We start from the raw sequence: 13,899 nt of genomic DNA on the forward strand, positions 1-13,899 counted from the left end.
CTCCTCTTTTTTTTTTTTTTTGATTTGGTAGTTGTTGGCGCATCGGCTTCTGTGGCCATATTGCACCTCCCAAGGTTTTTGCAGTACTTTGATCCAAGCCCGAGGCGGGAATCGAACCCGCGACCTTTGGGTTGCCGGGCAGGTACTTTACCCACTCGGCTAGCCCGGTCGGCTTCTACTCCTCTTACTCCTCTTTACAAGTCATTTCTAAACTCAAAGGTTACTGACCACAGCTTCAATCAATTAACTTCCAATAGAATACAGATTTACAAAGTGGATTTTATGGAATCCTGGGGTTCCATGAGAATTTTAGTAAGAGAGAGAGAGAGAGAGAGAGAGAGAGAGAGAGAGAGAGAGAGGAATTTACAATCTTTGTTACATTTGCATATTTTAACAAAAGAAAGAAAATAACATATGTGATTTCGGATGAAAGTTCCTGAGATACAGTAGCAATATTCTGATGCAAATTAAGAACCATCCAAGTTTCAGAACAGTCTAGAGCAGTGTTTCTCAACCTGTGGTCCGTGAGCTGGTTGTAGGTGGTCCGCGTGGGGATGGTAAATTTTATTGTAAGTATAAAATACAATCACAAATAAAATTAAAATTGGCAATCAACTGTTTACATTGTTGTCGCAAATCAAGAGGTATCCCTTACAATGTAAGGGATACCTCCTGATTGGAATGTAAGGCTTAAAAGGTAACTTACAATGTAAGACTGTGTCACCAGTGCATTGTTAGTGAGGCCACAAGCTTTCATATGTCATAGTCAATCACCAGCTTCTGAGCATGTAATATGTATTGTATTTGTTTCTGCATATTCGTAAAGTATTTTTTATGTTTTCACAAAACTAGTGTGCGAGAAGAACTGTTAAAATTTGTAGTGATTATTTTGATTGTATATTTTGGGTGAGTTTTTTTTTAGTATATTTTTAATTATATTTAATTAATAAGTGATATTTTGTTTGAGATTAGAATTATTTATTTTAGGAATTTAATATCAGCCCTATACTCAGTATAGTATACTGAACAACGTGGATACAAGATGCAGATTTGAAAAAGTCTGAAATGCATTGCTACTGAGATAATAGAATGATAGCCCTTTATTGGATGGCTTCTCTGTTCGTTTAGTTTAATTTACTTCTTGCATAAGTCCTGTATTCGTTCAAAAAATTAATCATATTAAAATCGTATACAAATCTACAGTTAAAATTATTGTTTTATATAACCACAGTATAAATGTTCCACTCTAAATATAGGGTGGTCCATAAATAAGGAAACATGCTTGATTCTAAATAACAACACTATTTTAAATTATATTTTTAATTTATGCTAGCATAAAAAAATATTGGCTAAAAACAGGATTTTTGAAATATCAACCCAATACTAGTTTTTTCATAGATGTAAAGAAACCCTACCCGGTGGTCCGCAGTAAGTAAAGAATGCTTGATGTGCTCTATGAACAATAAAAGGTTGAGAAGCACTGGTCTAGGAAGATGGTTTCCAAAGTGTGTTCTGCAAAAACTCCAGTGTTCTGGAAATGTTCTTTAATTTTTTATCATTGATTCTTATTTAATTTGCTGTTAATTATTACTATTTTTAAAGATATTAAAGGTCTATGGAAGATGCAGATTTGAAAAAGTCTGAAATGCATTGCTACTGAGATAATAGAATGATAGCCCTTTATTGGATGGCTTCTCTGTTCGTTTAGTTTAATTTACTTCTTGCATAAGTCCTGTATTCATTCAAAAAATTAATCATATTAAAATCGTATACAAATCTACAGTTAAAGTTATTGTTTTATATAACCACAGTATAAATGTTCCACTCTAAATATAGGGTGGTCCATAAATAAGGAAACATGCTTGATTCTAAATAACAACACTATTTTAAATTATATTTTTAATTAATGCTAGCATAAATATATTTTAAGTAATGTTAACAACAGAAGGGGCATGTGTAAACTAAAAAAACATTACAATGGAACATCAAATGAAGTCGGGGGTGGTCACGTATTAGACAGTGAAGCATTATGGAGGCAGTGTCTTGCAATGCGACAAACATTTGTATGAGTCCCACATGTGTGCTCTACATTGTCAACAGCAACTGTCTGATTCTGCCCAGTAACCCATTTGTGTTCCTTCCATTTAACGTTCACCAACCTCGTGCACATGCTTCACTGTCTAATACATGACCACACCCGGCACCATTTGATGTGCCATTGTAACGTTTTTTGTATATTAATGTCAGCTGATGAAGGGACCCATTGTCCCAATATAGTAGAGGTATGATTGATTGTAAATAGTTTAGTATTTTGTAAATATTTTAGTTTTTTGTAAATATTTGTATAGTTTTATATTGTATAATGTTATTATTTGTATATACTAACATTATAACACTGATTGAAATGTAATCAAGAAATGACCTATGTAATTATTTACCTGCCATTTGAAGTGATGTAATTGCCCCACCCTCTTCTCCCACTGGCTTGAATAAGTGATATAACTGCACTGCCCTCTTCCCCCATTGGCTTGAATAAATATCACTAGGAGAAAACCTTTTTTAATGTATAGAGAGATAATAATAATAACATCTGTTCAATATGCCAACCATTTTGATCTTTACAATATTGTAGGTTTTTTTTTGTTACAGAGCAAATGCAATCCCTCAGAAACATTTTTATCTAACTACTGACTGCTGAAGCTCCAGTAGAGACCTGGGGTTATTATTAAATACTTTATTCTAGAATATTCACAAAAAAGTAATCACGGAGTGTTAAATCTGGGGAGTTTGATGGCCACTCAACAGAAATCTGCCATCGAATCTGTTGCCATCGGAACTTTGCATCTAAGAATTTGCAAACAATTTTTGCACAGTGAACTGGTGCTTCACCCTGTATTAAAAAAAATCAATGCTAAAAATTGATTTTGGACTGCATTAATGATATCATTTTGTCTTTTAGCAGTCTCAGGTAGCTTTCTCCTGTCACAGTTCTCTCAAAAAAAAAAAAAAAAAAAAAAAAATCCAAGAACACACCAACAGTCCAAATTCCAGCCTAAACTAAAAGGGCAAGAGCATTTAAATCCTTGTTAAATAATTAAAATGGGGGCGGGGGTTGTTAAGAAAGCAATAAACACAATTATGATGAGTAACACTTCTATTTAGTTTAAATGTGGCTCTATCAGTTAACTAAACATTGTCAACAATATTCATATTTGTAACACTCATGTTCAGCATGAGTTTACCAAATTCCAATCTTCTGTCTGTGTCATCCTCATTCAAGCTTTGTAGCAACATGGGATGATAAACCTTGTATTTAAGTTCTTTATGATTCTATTTCAGCTTGTTTTAAGTATTTTAAGTTCCAAACTTTGAGATCTTTTCAGACTCTTTCAGTATCCTCTCTTAAAAGTTCCAAACTGCAGATGTGTTTTAGATACAAAATTTACCAGGTTCTGGTAGATTGTTCACTGTTCCCACTTCAAACTTTTTCACAATTTCTATAGTCTTCTATAGTCTCATGCCACTTTACAATTTCAATCCTCTCCTTCAAATTGTAAGGTCCATTGTACTTTTCCTATGTTCAAATTATTCTGAAATAGGGGGGAAAATTATAAACTGTTTTTCAAATAACTTATACACATTTACATCAGCAGTTATTCAAAACAGTTTTCTTACGTATGAACCAGCCTGTATAATTTAGCCACAGCTGAAGGCTCTCAGAGGACTGCAACATTTGGTATTAACTTAATTTTTTAACATATTTCAAATTGCTCCTTTAAATGCATAACATATTTAATGCAACAAAGTGTATTCTTCGAAAGAATTTATATCTGCATATAAATCAGATGTTTTTCTGACTGCAACTTCCATTTCAAATAGTATATAAAATAAAACAGTGGTCAAATATTTTGAAATTATATACAGAACCTTATCATTATCTGACTAAACATACTAGATCAATCGAAAGTCCATTTTCATTTCTGTACTTATGTTTCATTTTTTTTTTCTCCCATAATTGAAGGGATGCATTAAAAGCTCTTCTGACTAACTTTAAAGATAAACTGGATACCATTACCAATTGGAATAGCCTCCATATAGAACTAATTTTAAATGAGTACACTAAACTTAAGATATTGTAATTACGATTTAAATAGCACATTAGCATCTACAGACAGCAGAATTACAGATACAGAAGCAACTGAGTTCTGCCCCATGTGATAGAGAACTTATGATTATGAGTGGCATCTAAGGCCGCACTGTATATTTAACAGTGTTTGTCATATAAGACTGTGTGTACTGTGTCTGTAAAAAGGGTACATTCATAACTTGCACACTGTGGAGGCTTTAAAACATCAAATAACTCATGGGGGAATCATACTTCCACTACCTGAATTTAGCTATGGCAGTAAGTGAAGAGGCTTTTAAGAATTCCTCCAGCCTCCAAATGGATTTGAATCCAGGTCTCTAAAACCAATGTGACAAGTAGTGAAACTATTATACTGTTACTGTTACGGAGGTCTTAATGCATGATCTTAAAAGAAAGCATTCATGATTATGTGCACAAACTAATAAGTGCATGCAATTACATGATAACAATCTGAACGTTTGTTGCAATAAGAGGAATTCGATCCATGTCTACAAGAGCAGACATTCAATACATCTTGTGTATTCCAGTCCAATGAATATTAATGGGGAATTTGAAGACGGCATATCAGACAATCCTTTTATGGACCATTGTTATATAGGCAAAAGTCAACAGTGAACACAAGTCAACTGTGCAGTTGCTATATGATCCAGCTTGGTTTGGTTATCAGTATGGTTGTTAATGAAAAATTATGATCATTCTTTATTGAACAGCCCTCATATAAAAATACCTCTTCTTTGTCTGTTACTGTGCACGACCAACAGTAAAGATGTTGTGGGTTCAAGCAAATACACTGCCATGAATATTGCTTAGCTTACTGTGAAGTATGGCACCAGAAAATCCTGGTTGCACTTAATACCACATGTATACAGTCAAAATGAACATATGAAGTCTTCTAGCTTGACTATGTTGAAAAGATTTAACTAATCTAAATAAATTTCAAACAATTTTAAATTTATCTAGATCAGTAAGAAAGTAATGCTTCCTAATGTTTACCTCATTATGGTAATATTGCTTGTTTGTTATTTGGACTTTTAGGAGCATTAGCAACTAAGGCCATATTGCTCCGGGGATATGTGGTGGTCATTCCCTGACCTTTTCACATCAGCCATATTTGGTGGTCACAGGCTTGAACCCCTGTCTAATCAAGAAGCGTGTGCTACACACTGCTGTTCCTGCCCACCTGGCTATGGAAGCGTCGAGTAGTGTTGCAACTGGTCCCATGGATTTTCTCTATGCGTTATTCAGATAAGATATGGTTACATTGTTATGGTACAGAAACAAAATAACAAAATTAATCTAGAAAGCAATACCATAAAACATTACCAAAAATGATTAATAGCACCAAGTGCAATAACTTCTGGCAGAATACTCTCTTCTGACCCAAAACATTGATTCCATACTTCACCAATGAAGTTTTGTGCTTTCTACTACTATCTTTTGTTGGTGACATTTGATGGTGCTGCTTCCTAGATTCTTTCTAAGCAATATATTCATCAGTAGTTAACATTGAAAGTTCTTGTCCTAATAAATACACAAATGAGGCACTTCACAACAATAACTGGCCTTGCAGCATGCCATCAATAACTAAGAATATCAAGACCCTAACATTACATACATTGATTTGCACCGGTAAGAAAACTGCCTGATTACCAATTAATCGGCTGATTAGTCATTACAATGCTTTCCCACCTTAATAGTCAGCAGCACAATGAATCACAGTACAGTACATACAGTCAAATATCAACTAAATAATACTAATATACGGAATATTATAAAGATTCATGTCTAAGAGTATTCAATTACAGAATTATTTACATATCTATAACTAATTTTATAAGTATCTGTAATAGTACTTTTAGACCAGCTTCCGGCGGGCATTTTTTGCATCCTGGTAACACCAATACATCATTTGCATCTCAGAAGCACTTCCTTGATACACACAGACAGTTAAACGCCAGTCACGTGACTCCTACTTCGATAGACTGCCCATCTCACTTGAACCTGTTAAGAAGAATCGCAACTTGTGGATGAAAAATTTTTTTTTCTACTTAAATCTTTCTATGTTGCTACCATTCTTGACTTTTGGCAGTGCTGCCAAATTTAGACATTTCTACTCGACATCAATGAGTTTAATGATTTTTAATGGTTTTATAGGTGAACTGAAGTGATATTTTGTTACTTGCAGTATTGATAATAATGTTAGAATACATATTGATGGTTATTTTTTGTCAAACTTGGGACTTGAAAAAGTTGTTGTTGTTGGGGGGGGGGGGGGATGCTGAAAATTTGGAACAAAAGCCAACAAGAAAACCACAGCAAATTACGGGAAACTTACCCGACAAACTGCTTTGCCACTACTGCAGTTTCTTGCTGCATTCTCAGTAAACAGATGATGCGTGTTATCAGTTAATTTCCCGTCGTTCTCATGTCGGCTTTCTTTACCTTCGCCCCATGTATTCAGTTTGTTTGTACACCTTATTAATCCATAATGTGTTCCTAATCCTCTTAATATTTTTTCAGATTAAATTTTATTAAGATTTAAGCAGTAGTGTAGTCATAAATTAACAGAAGGTATACTCCATGAATGTTACGAAAAGCAGATAATACAGAGTATACTGTGCATATCAGGCTTATTAATCAAATTCACTTCAGTTGCATAAAACTATAAGTATTGTCTAATAAATTTCTTTTTTAATTTTCAGTAAATATTTTAATAATATTTGTTTTTTCAAGTCTTTCAAAAACCAGAAGGTATACACTATTCTTCTAAAACAATTCAGAGGGTATATGGCATATACCCTCCACTACAGCCCTAAATTTAAGTAATTGTCAAGGTGACCAATTATGGCACCAAGTATTGCATAGAAGTATTTTACGATAAATCCAAAGGACAAAACTGCATATGTAATTTATGTGATACTACCATATCAAGGAATGGTAAAACAGCCAAAACGTTTACAACCACAAATATGATGAATCCAGAAAAAGCTTCATCCAGAAGTAATATCAAAAGAAACAGAAGCATTAGACATGTTGAAAAGGACATATGCTGAATGTTCAGGAAGTGGCAGCACCATTGAACCTCCTGCTAAAGTGCAAACTACTATAGAAGAAGTATTAACAAAGAAGGAGCTTTGGGATATTAATGACTACAAGGCCAAAGAGATCCATTATTTAATTGGAGAAATGATAGCTGTTGACCTTCAATCATATTCTGTAACACAAGACATTGGATTCCAAAGGCTATTAAAAAAAATTTGCCCAAATTACAATATTCTAAGTAGAAAATATTTCACTGATAAAATCTTTCCAGATATATTTCAGAAGGTAAAAACAAAACTTCAAACATCCCTTGATAAAGCCACCAACATTTCTTTAAACCACTGATATTTGGACAGCTACTACAAATAATTCTCCATTTCTGAGTATTACAGGCCACTGGCTTTCAAATGAGTTTGAACAACACAGGGCTGTCCTAAGAATTCTTCCATTTTGAGGCTCTCATACAGGGATACAGATCAGTGAAGAGTTGAACAATGTGCTAGAAGAATACAAGATCTCAAAAAGCAAAGTCTTCCTCATACTGCGAAATTCTGGAGCAAATATGGTAGCTAGCGTCACTGGTAGTGGTTTACAATCACAATCATGTTTCATATACACACATTACAACTTTCAATAAATGATTCCATGTTTGCCAAGCAGGCTGTAAGGACTGTTGTTACTATTAATATGAATACTTCAGCCATTCTGCTTCAGCAGTTAACAAATTAAATGAAATACAGAAGCATAAATTAATTCAAGCTGTATCCACTTTTTGGAATTCAATGTATTACATGCTGGAAAGAAACAAAGTCCTTAAAGCTCTCACAACATATGCTGTGGATAATAATATTCCAACATTAAGTTCATACCAGTAGGGTCTTCTAGAAAAATTTGTCCCACTGCTAGGTCCATTTGAAGAAATCACTAATGAAAATAGTAAAAGAGAATCTACCACTTCAATGATAATCCCTACAATTTTGACCCTTAATTTATTTTTGTCCAAAGCTGTCCAAAATTATAATTTCAGTGGAATCCTTACCACAGTTGTGGAGCATAAATCATTAACTGTGAAAAGATTTTCCACTTACATTGGAAGTAAATCTTTGTGTTATCTACTTTTATAGATCTAGATTTAAGATGAAATTTCAAAGTTTTGGTTTGTTTTTTTGTTTTTTTTTAGGAGCATTAGCAACTAAGGCCATATTGCCCCGGGGATATGCGGTGGTCATTCCCTGACCTTTCCACATCCTCCGTATTTGGTGGTTACGGGCTCGAACCCCGGTCTAATCAAGAAGTGTGTGCTACGCACTGCTGCTCCTACCCACGCTACGGAGGCGCCTGAAATTTCAAAGAAGTGATATGAAAAACAAAATAAAGGAATGGGTTTTAGAAGTTCTGGAGCAAGATCAAATGGAGGTAAGAGGGGAATCTTGATGATATTTCAACAGGATATGCTTCAACCAGTTCTACCCCAAGCTTTTGATATCCCTATGACTTTTTCAAATTCAAATTTGTTTGATGAATTAGCTTCTGCTAAGACAGATAGTGTTCAAAATGTAAGAGCAGAAGAAATGTCACCCAGAGTAAGTTCAAAAGAGAAGCAATCCTCAAAAAAAGAAAAAAAAAAAGAAAAAAAAAGAACAAGCGTTATTCAGTGTTGCACTCAAGAATTGAATCAGTATTTAAATTTTCCATTACTGCCTAGAAATAACAGTCCATTTCTGTGGTGGAAAAACATGTGAGACAAATTACCTCTTCTGAGTAAACTGGCTTTGAAATATTTAAGTGCACCAGCTTCATCAGGCGAAAGTGAAAGAATATTTAATACTGATGGTAATTTGTATGAACCTGCAAGAAATAGGCTATGTCCTGAAAATGGGAAAAGGCTGATGTTTTTGTACTACAATTTAAGAGTATTCAATTTTTATTACTCTGCGTAAAACTACTTTTAATTTGTTTTTTTCCTTTATACTGTATTAAAAAATGTGATAAATTTGATTAAAATACCTGTTAAGATGCATTTTTTATTGTAATTCTCTGTACGTATTAATAAAAATAAACTGGCTATAACAGCAGCCAAGCTCAGAAAATGTTTACTTAATCCATTTCAGTTTATCAAAGCTATCTGATGAATCTCTTGGTAGTGATTAACTGGCTTAAATTTGGCAGGAAATGGCCAATTAATAAAACCGATTAAGCGACAAAAAAAACCGATTAATGATTAATCAGCCAAGGAGCCGATTACCGATTAACCGATGCTGTTGTTGTTGTTGTTGTTGTTATTTGGTTTTTAGGAGCATTAGCAACTAAGGCCATATTACTCCGGGAATATGCGGTGGTCATTCCATGACCTTTCCGCATCCTCCGTATTTGGTATTAACCGATGCATCCTTAATGATATAATGAAATAAACACTTAATATTGATATCAACATCCAGTGACCATCAGATTCATAACGTGGTCACAAACGTAGAGTAATCATTTTAGTTTGACGTTGTCTGTTTTATTTTGCTATTAGGTAGTAGTTCAATTTTTTACCAAGTTAATATGCCAAATTAAGTGCAGTGCAGGAAAAAAAAACAAATTTTTTCTGCACAACACTTAATTTGGCAGATTCTGAACTTGCATAAAAATCAGTAATTTTATTTTATTTGAGTTTAAATTTAACAAAAAATTTCTGAAAATAAAATATTTCATATACCTTAATAACAAACTTATAATTAAATGTTCTTTTTTTGATTTTTTTTTTCTGTAGTTGCAGAAGTGCCTCCTTCCATCATTTGGCCATTGTAATACTAATACCTCCAAATGCTAACAGCTGTTAAAATTATTAGTGTAATGTATTTTGCCACTAATACATAATACTAATATTAAATATCAGTATTATGTATTCATAGCAAAATGATGCAAAGAAACAAGTTTACACAGCATTAGCTTAAAAAAAAAAAAAAGTCATAATAATAATAATTAACAACCCAATTACTTTCTGGCTGAAAATAAATTTTTTTCATATCTATTCTGCAACCATTCTTTTTTTCAATTTATGTTTCCTCGTATGTGCATGTCATCCAAGAAACAGTAAGGTTCCATCAGATTACTTTAAACACTTCAATCACGTCTCCTTGCAGATGTTCGGTTTCCAGATTGCAATTTAAAGAATTCGAGTCTTTCCAGATCAAAATACTTCTGCACTCATCATTGATCATGTTGTTGTTCTGCACTTTTTTCTAACAGATCTATATCCTTCTTAAAATGCAGCTTAATAAACCTGTATTGCAGCTTAGCCACTGCTTATACTATGAGATAATCACTGCTTTGTTCCTGATAACAAAATTCCTGTATATCATTGATAGAAATCATTCTTGAGCTGTCCTGAGTGCTATCTGCACTGCTCAACAAAATTCACATCAGACTGTACAATTACCTCAGTCTTTTCAGCCCATCTGCTTAGTTTATCTAGATCTTGAAGTAGCGTACCCTGATTACTGTCATTAAACATCTATATCATGCCCATCTATATCATCAACAAACTTAGATATTAAACTTGATATGCCTACACCAGGATCATTAATAAATATTAAAATCAGTAATCACTTATCATAGCATTTAACTGCCAGTTAGAATTAAGTATACTTCTAGTATCCCCATCTCTAAAAATTTCTTCCTACATTAATTCAGTTTGTCACTTGCCTATCATGAAAAATATCCGAGTATTATCAGGGAAAATAAGAAAAATTACGGTACAGTTTGTGACACAAGCAGTACATAGGCTAATCCCAGTGAATTAAATTTTCATGTAGTCGATGTCACAGGAAAATTGGAAAAAATGAATATGACTATTTATACAGGCAGAATTAATCAAAATTTATTTTTTTCATTGTAATACATTAATATCAAAGTGTTTTCTTTAATATGTTGCCAAAATTTTTGTATGATTAATGCATCCACGATATTAAATTTGGCGGAGATTAATTGTGTATGTTTCTATTTTATGTTACCAACATTTTTCTGAGAATAGTAAATTTTTTTTTTTTTTTATGTTAAAACTAATGAGTATTTTTAATGGCCAAAAGGCCAAAACACAACATTGCAAAATTTTCAGTAATTATTAAAAAAAATTAAAAAATATTAATAACCACCGCAATCTGCTATTAAAAAGTCAAACATTATTACACTCCAAGCACAACTCAAAAAACTGAATAATTATATTAAATATTAAAGTTATTTCAAATATATTTGAAAAAATATTTCAAATATTGATATCACATTGCGATATCAACTGCATTACCAAATGGGACAATACTACCGATAGGGTAAATTTATTCAAATCACCCAATTCCACAACACCATATGAAAGTTTTTCCAACAAACTCCCAATTAACAACTGGAATAATTAACAACTACTCCTTGGCTGAACACAAATTTTCACACACCTATCCTGCAGTCATCACACAATTTATATGACCTTATGTGTGTGGTACATGTGTGTTATCCAAGAAAGAGTAAGGATACTATCAGTATTTAATTTATTCAATGTTTAAATCTATAAGCATTTCAAGCAGGTCTCCTTGCAAGTACAGTGGATTCCGGTTATTTGGGCCACCGGTTAATCGGGGCAGCCATTTATTTGGGGCAAATCTTAAAAAACAGAACCCAATCGAGAAAATTGCCGGGGTTTACTTCGCTTAATTGGGACAAAATGCCGTTTAATCGGAGCAGGAGACCGCAGCACTGGAGATTACCCTACGATTGTCTCTGACCATACCACGTAGTTTGGTCGAATTTCTGGAGGTCACAACCATAAAACAATAAAAACAATTAGCAGTCACCTGTTTATTGGGCTTTTGTGTTAGTGAAATCTATCATAAACTGATAGTAAACTCGATCTTATTGAATCTGCGATAATACCGACAGCTGGAATTCTGTGGGTTATTATGGTAAAATGTGTTTACACTTCTATGGAATCTTCAATCATATAAAAAAAAATAATTTTCAGAATCTTCTCTTCATTCCTATTTTTAAAGCTTCGTAATTTGTTACTCCATTCTCACTTGCGTGTATCGTGTTACTTGCAATTTGTGTGCACCATGTTCTTTGTTATTGATTGCTTATCTTTTTTACTGTTTTAAATTTTAACCCCCATCCACAAATGACAGTGAACAGAAATGTCAGCTGGTTTAGTTAGTATGTACATATTACAGTACGAATTAATTCTTCCGATTATCACATATATTCTTCCGAATTTCACGTATCATTTAATTTTTTAATTGGTAAGGTAATAAAGGGTAAATTTGTACTTAATATATCTTTACTTTTATAGCCTGTGGATAATATTCCTCCTATTTTCGCTAATTAGAATCGCTGTTTATTTAAATTAAAATTCAATTCACTAACGTGATCACAATGACCGGCGCTTATTACACATCGTATAATAATCGTGAAGGGTACTTTACAATGCTGTTGTTGTTGTTGTTGTATGTTTTACGGCGCAACGGCACCTATAGGCCATTATGCGCCATGCAATGGTAGGAGGCAAAAGGCTTTATTAAAAGTGAGATATGTGCACTATGTGAGATTTAAGCATTATATTCTGTCATAGCATTTTATCCTTTTTAGGAAAGTGAAAACTGTATTAATATCAGATCTGTCGCCTAATATTTGTTCCAAAGTAGGTGTGGTTTGGGCTGCATAGTTTGATAAGAAGGTGGTCTGCCTTACTCCATTATAGAGAGGGCAGTCAACAATGATGTGCTGGACTGTGATTTGAGCATGGCAGTTCGGACAAGAAGGCGGGTCTGAGGAAGAGAGAAGATAAAGGTGAGTAAGGTGTGTATGTCCTATTCGTAATCTTGCAAGTGTGACTTCTTCCTTTCGGTTCGAGCGGAAACTAGATGGCCAAGACTGGAGTTTCGGTTTAATCCGAAGGAGTTTGTTGCCTTCTTGGTTTTGCCAGATGGTTTGCCAGTGAATCATACTTCGCTTTGTTATAAGACTTTTATAATCAGTGAAAGGAATTTTGAAAGAGTCATGAGTTGGCTGCATAGTAGATTTGGCTGCGTGGTCAGCACTCTCATTGCCAGGTATGCCAACATGGCTAGCGACCCAACAAAATTTTACTTTCGTGTTCTTAGCTAGATGAGCCAGCATGTTTTGAATATTACCAAGTAGGTAGTTGTGATGCTTTCTTGGTTGCTGTAAAGCGAGAAGGGCACTCAGAGAGTCGGTAAAAATAATACTATAAGTAAACTGCTTCAACTTTATAGTTTCTAGCGCCATCTGAATGGCATGAAGTTCAGCAGTAAAGATACTGCATTCTGAAGGTAACTGATTAGAGATTGTAGATGATGGAAGAACAACAGCAGCACCAACATGGTGATCAGTTTTGGAACCGTCTGTGTATATCATGGTATAAGATTCATATTTCTCAAGTAGAGATTTATGAAGCTGGTTTACATTCTGTGAAGAAAGAGTACTTTTCCCCCATTCTTGAAGGGACAGATCACAGGTGGCAGGGCAAAATGCCCATGGAGGAGTCGTGAAACTAGTGGTGGCTATTTTAGAAAGGTCAAGCTGCCAATTATCAAGTAGTGAGCAAAGATGTATGCCAGCGGGTCGATTTATTGATGGATAAACGGCATACAAGTTGTCCCAACCTGGTGTAAATAGATGTTTCCACGATGGATGCAGGGGTTGGCTTTTTATTTTGACGG

At 34.0% G+C, this 13,899-nt stretch overlaps 1 protein-coding gene across 5 annotated transcripts in view; it reads right to left on the reverse strand.

Moving 5' to 3' along the window:
- Nucleotides 1–13,899, reverse strand: part of LOC150081850 (wings apart-like protein homolog) — a 287,626-nt gene that overhangs the window by 246,933 nt on the left and 26,794 nt on the right. For 3 of the 5 annotated variants that reach the window (XM_090378945.1, XM_090378943.1, XM_090378941.1), the window contains exon 2: nt 6,001–6,148. The exons of the other annotated variants lie outside the window; for them this stretch is intronic. The gene's annotated coding sequence lies outside the window, so the exon portion shown is untranslated. The remainder of the gene's footprint in view (nt 1–6,000; nt 6,149–13,899) is intronic. 5 annotated transcript variants of the gene reach the window in all.

This window comes from Mastigoproctus giganteus, chromosome 8 (assembly GCF_048544385.1).
Source record: "Mastigoproctus giganteus isolate SK-2022 chromosome 8, ASM4854438v1, whole genome shotgun sequence".
NCBI classification, from domain to species: Eukaryota; Metazoa; Arthropoda; class Arachnida; order Uropygi; family Thelyphonidae; genus Mastigoproctus; species Mastigoproctus giganteus.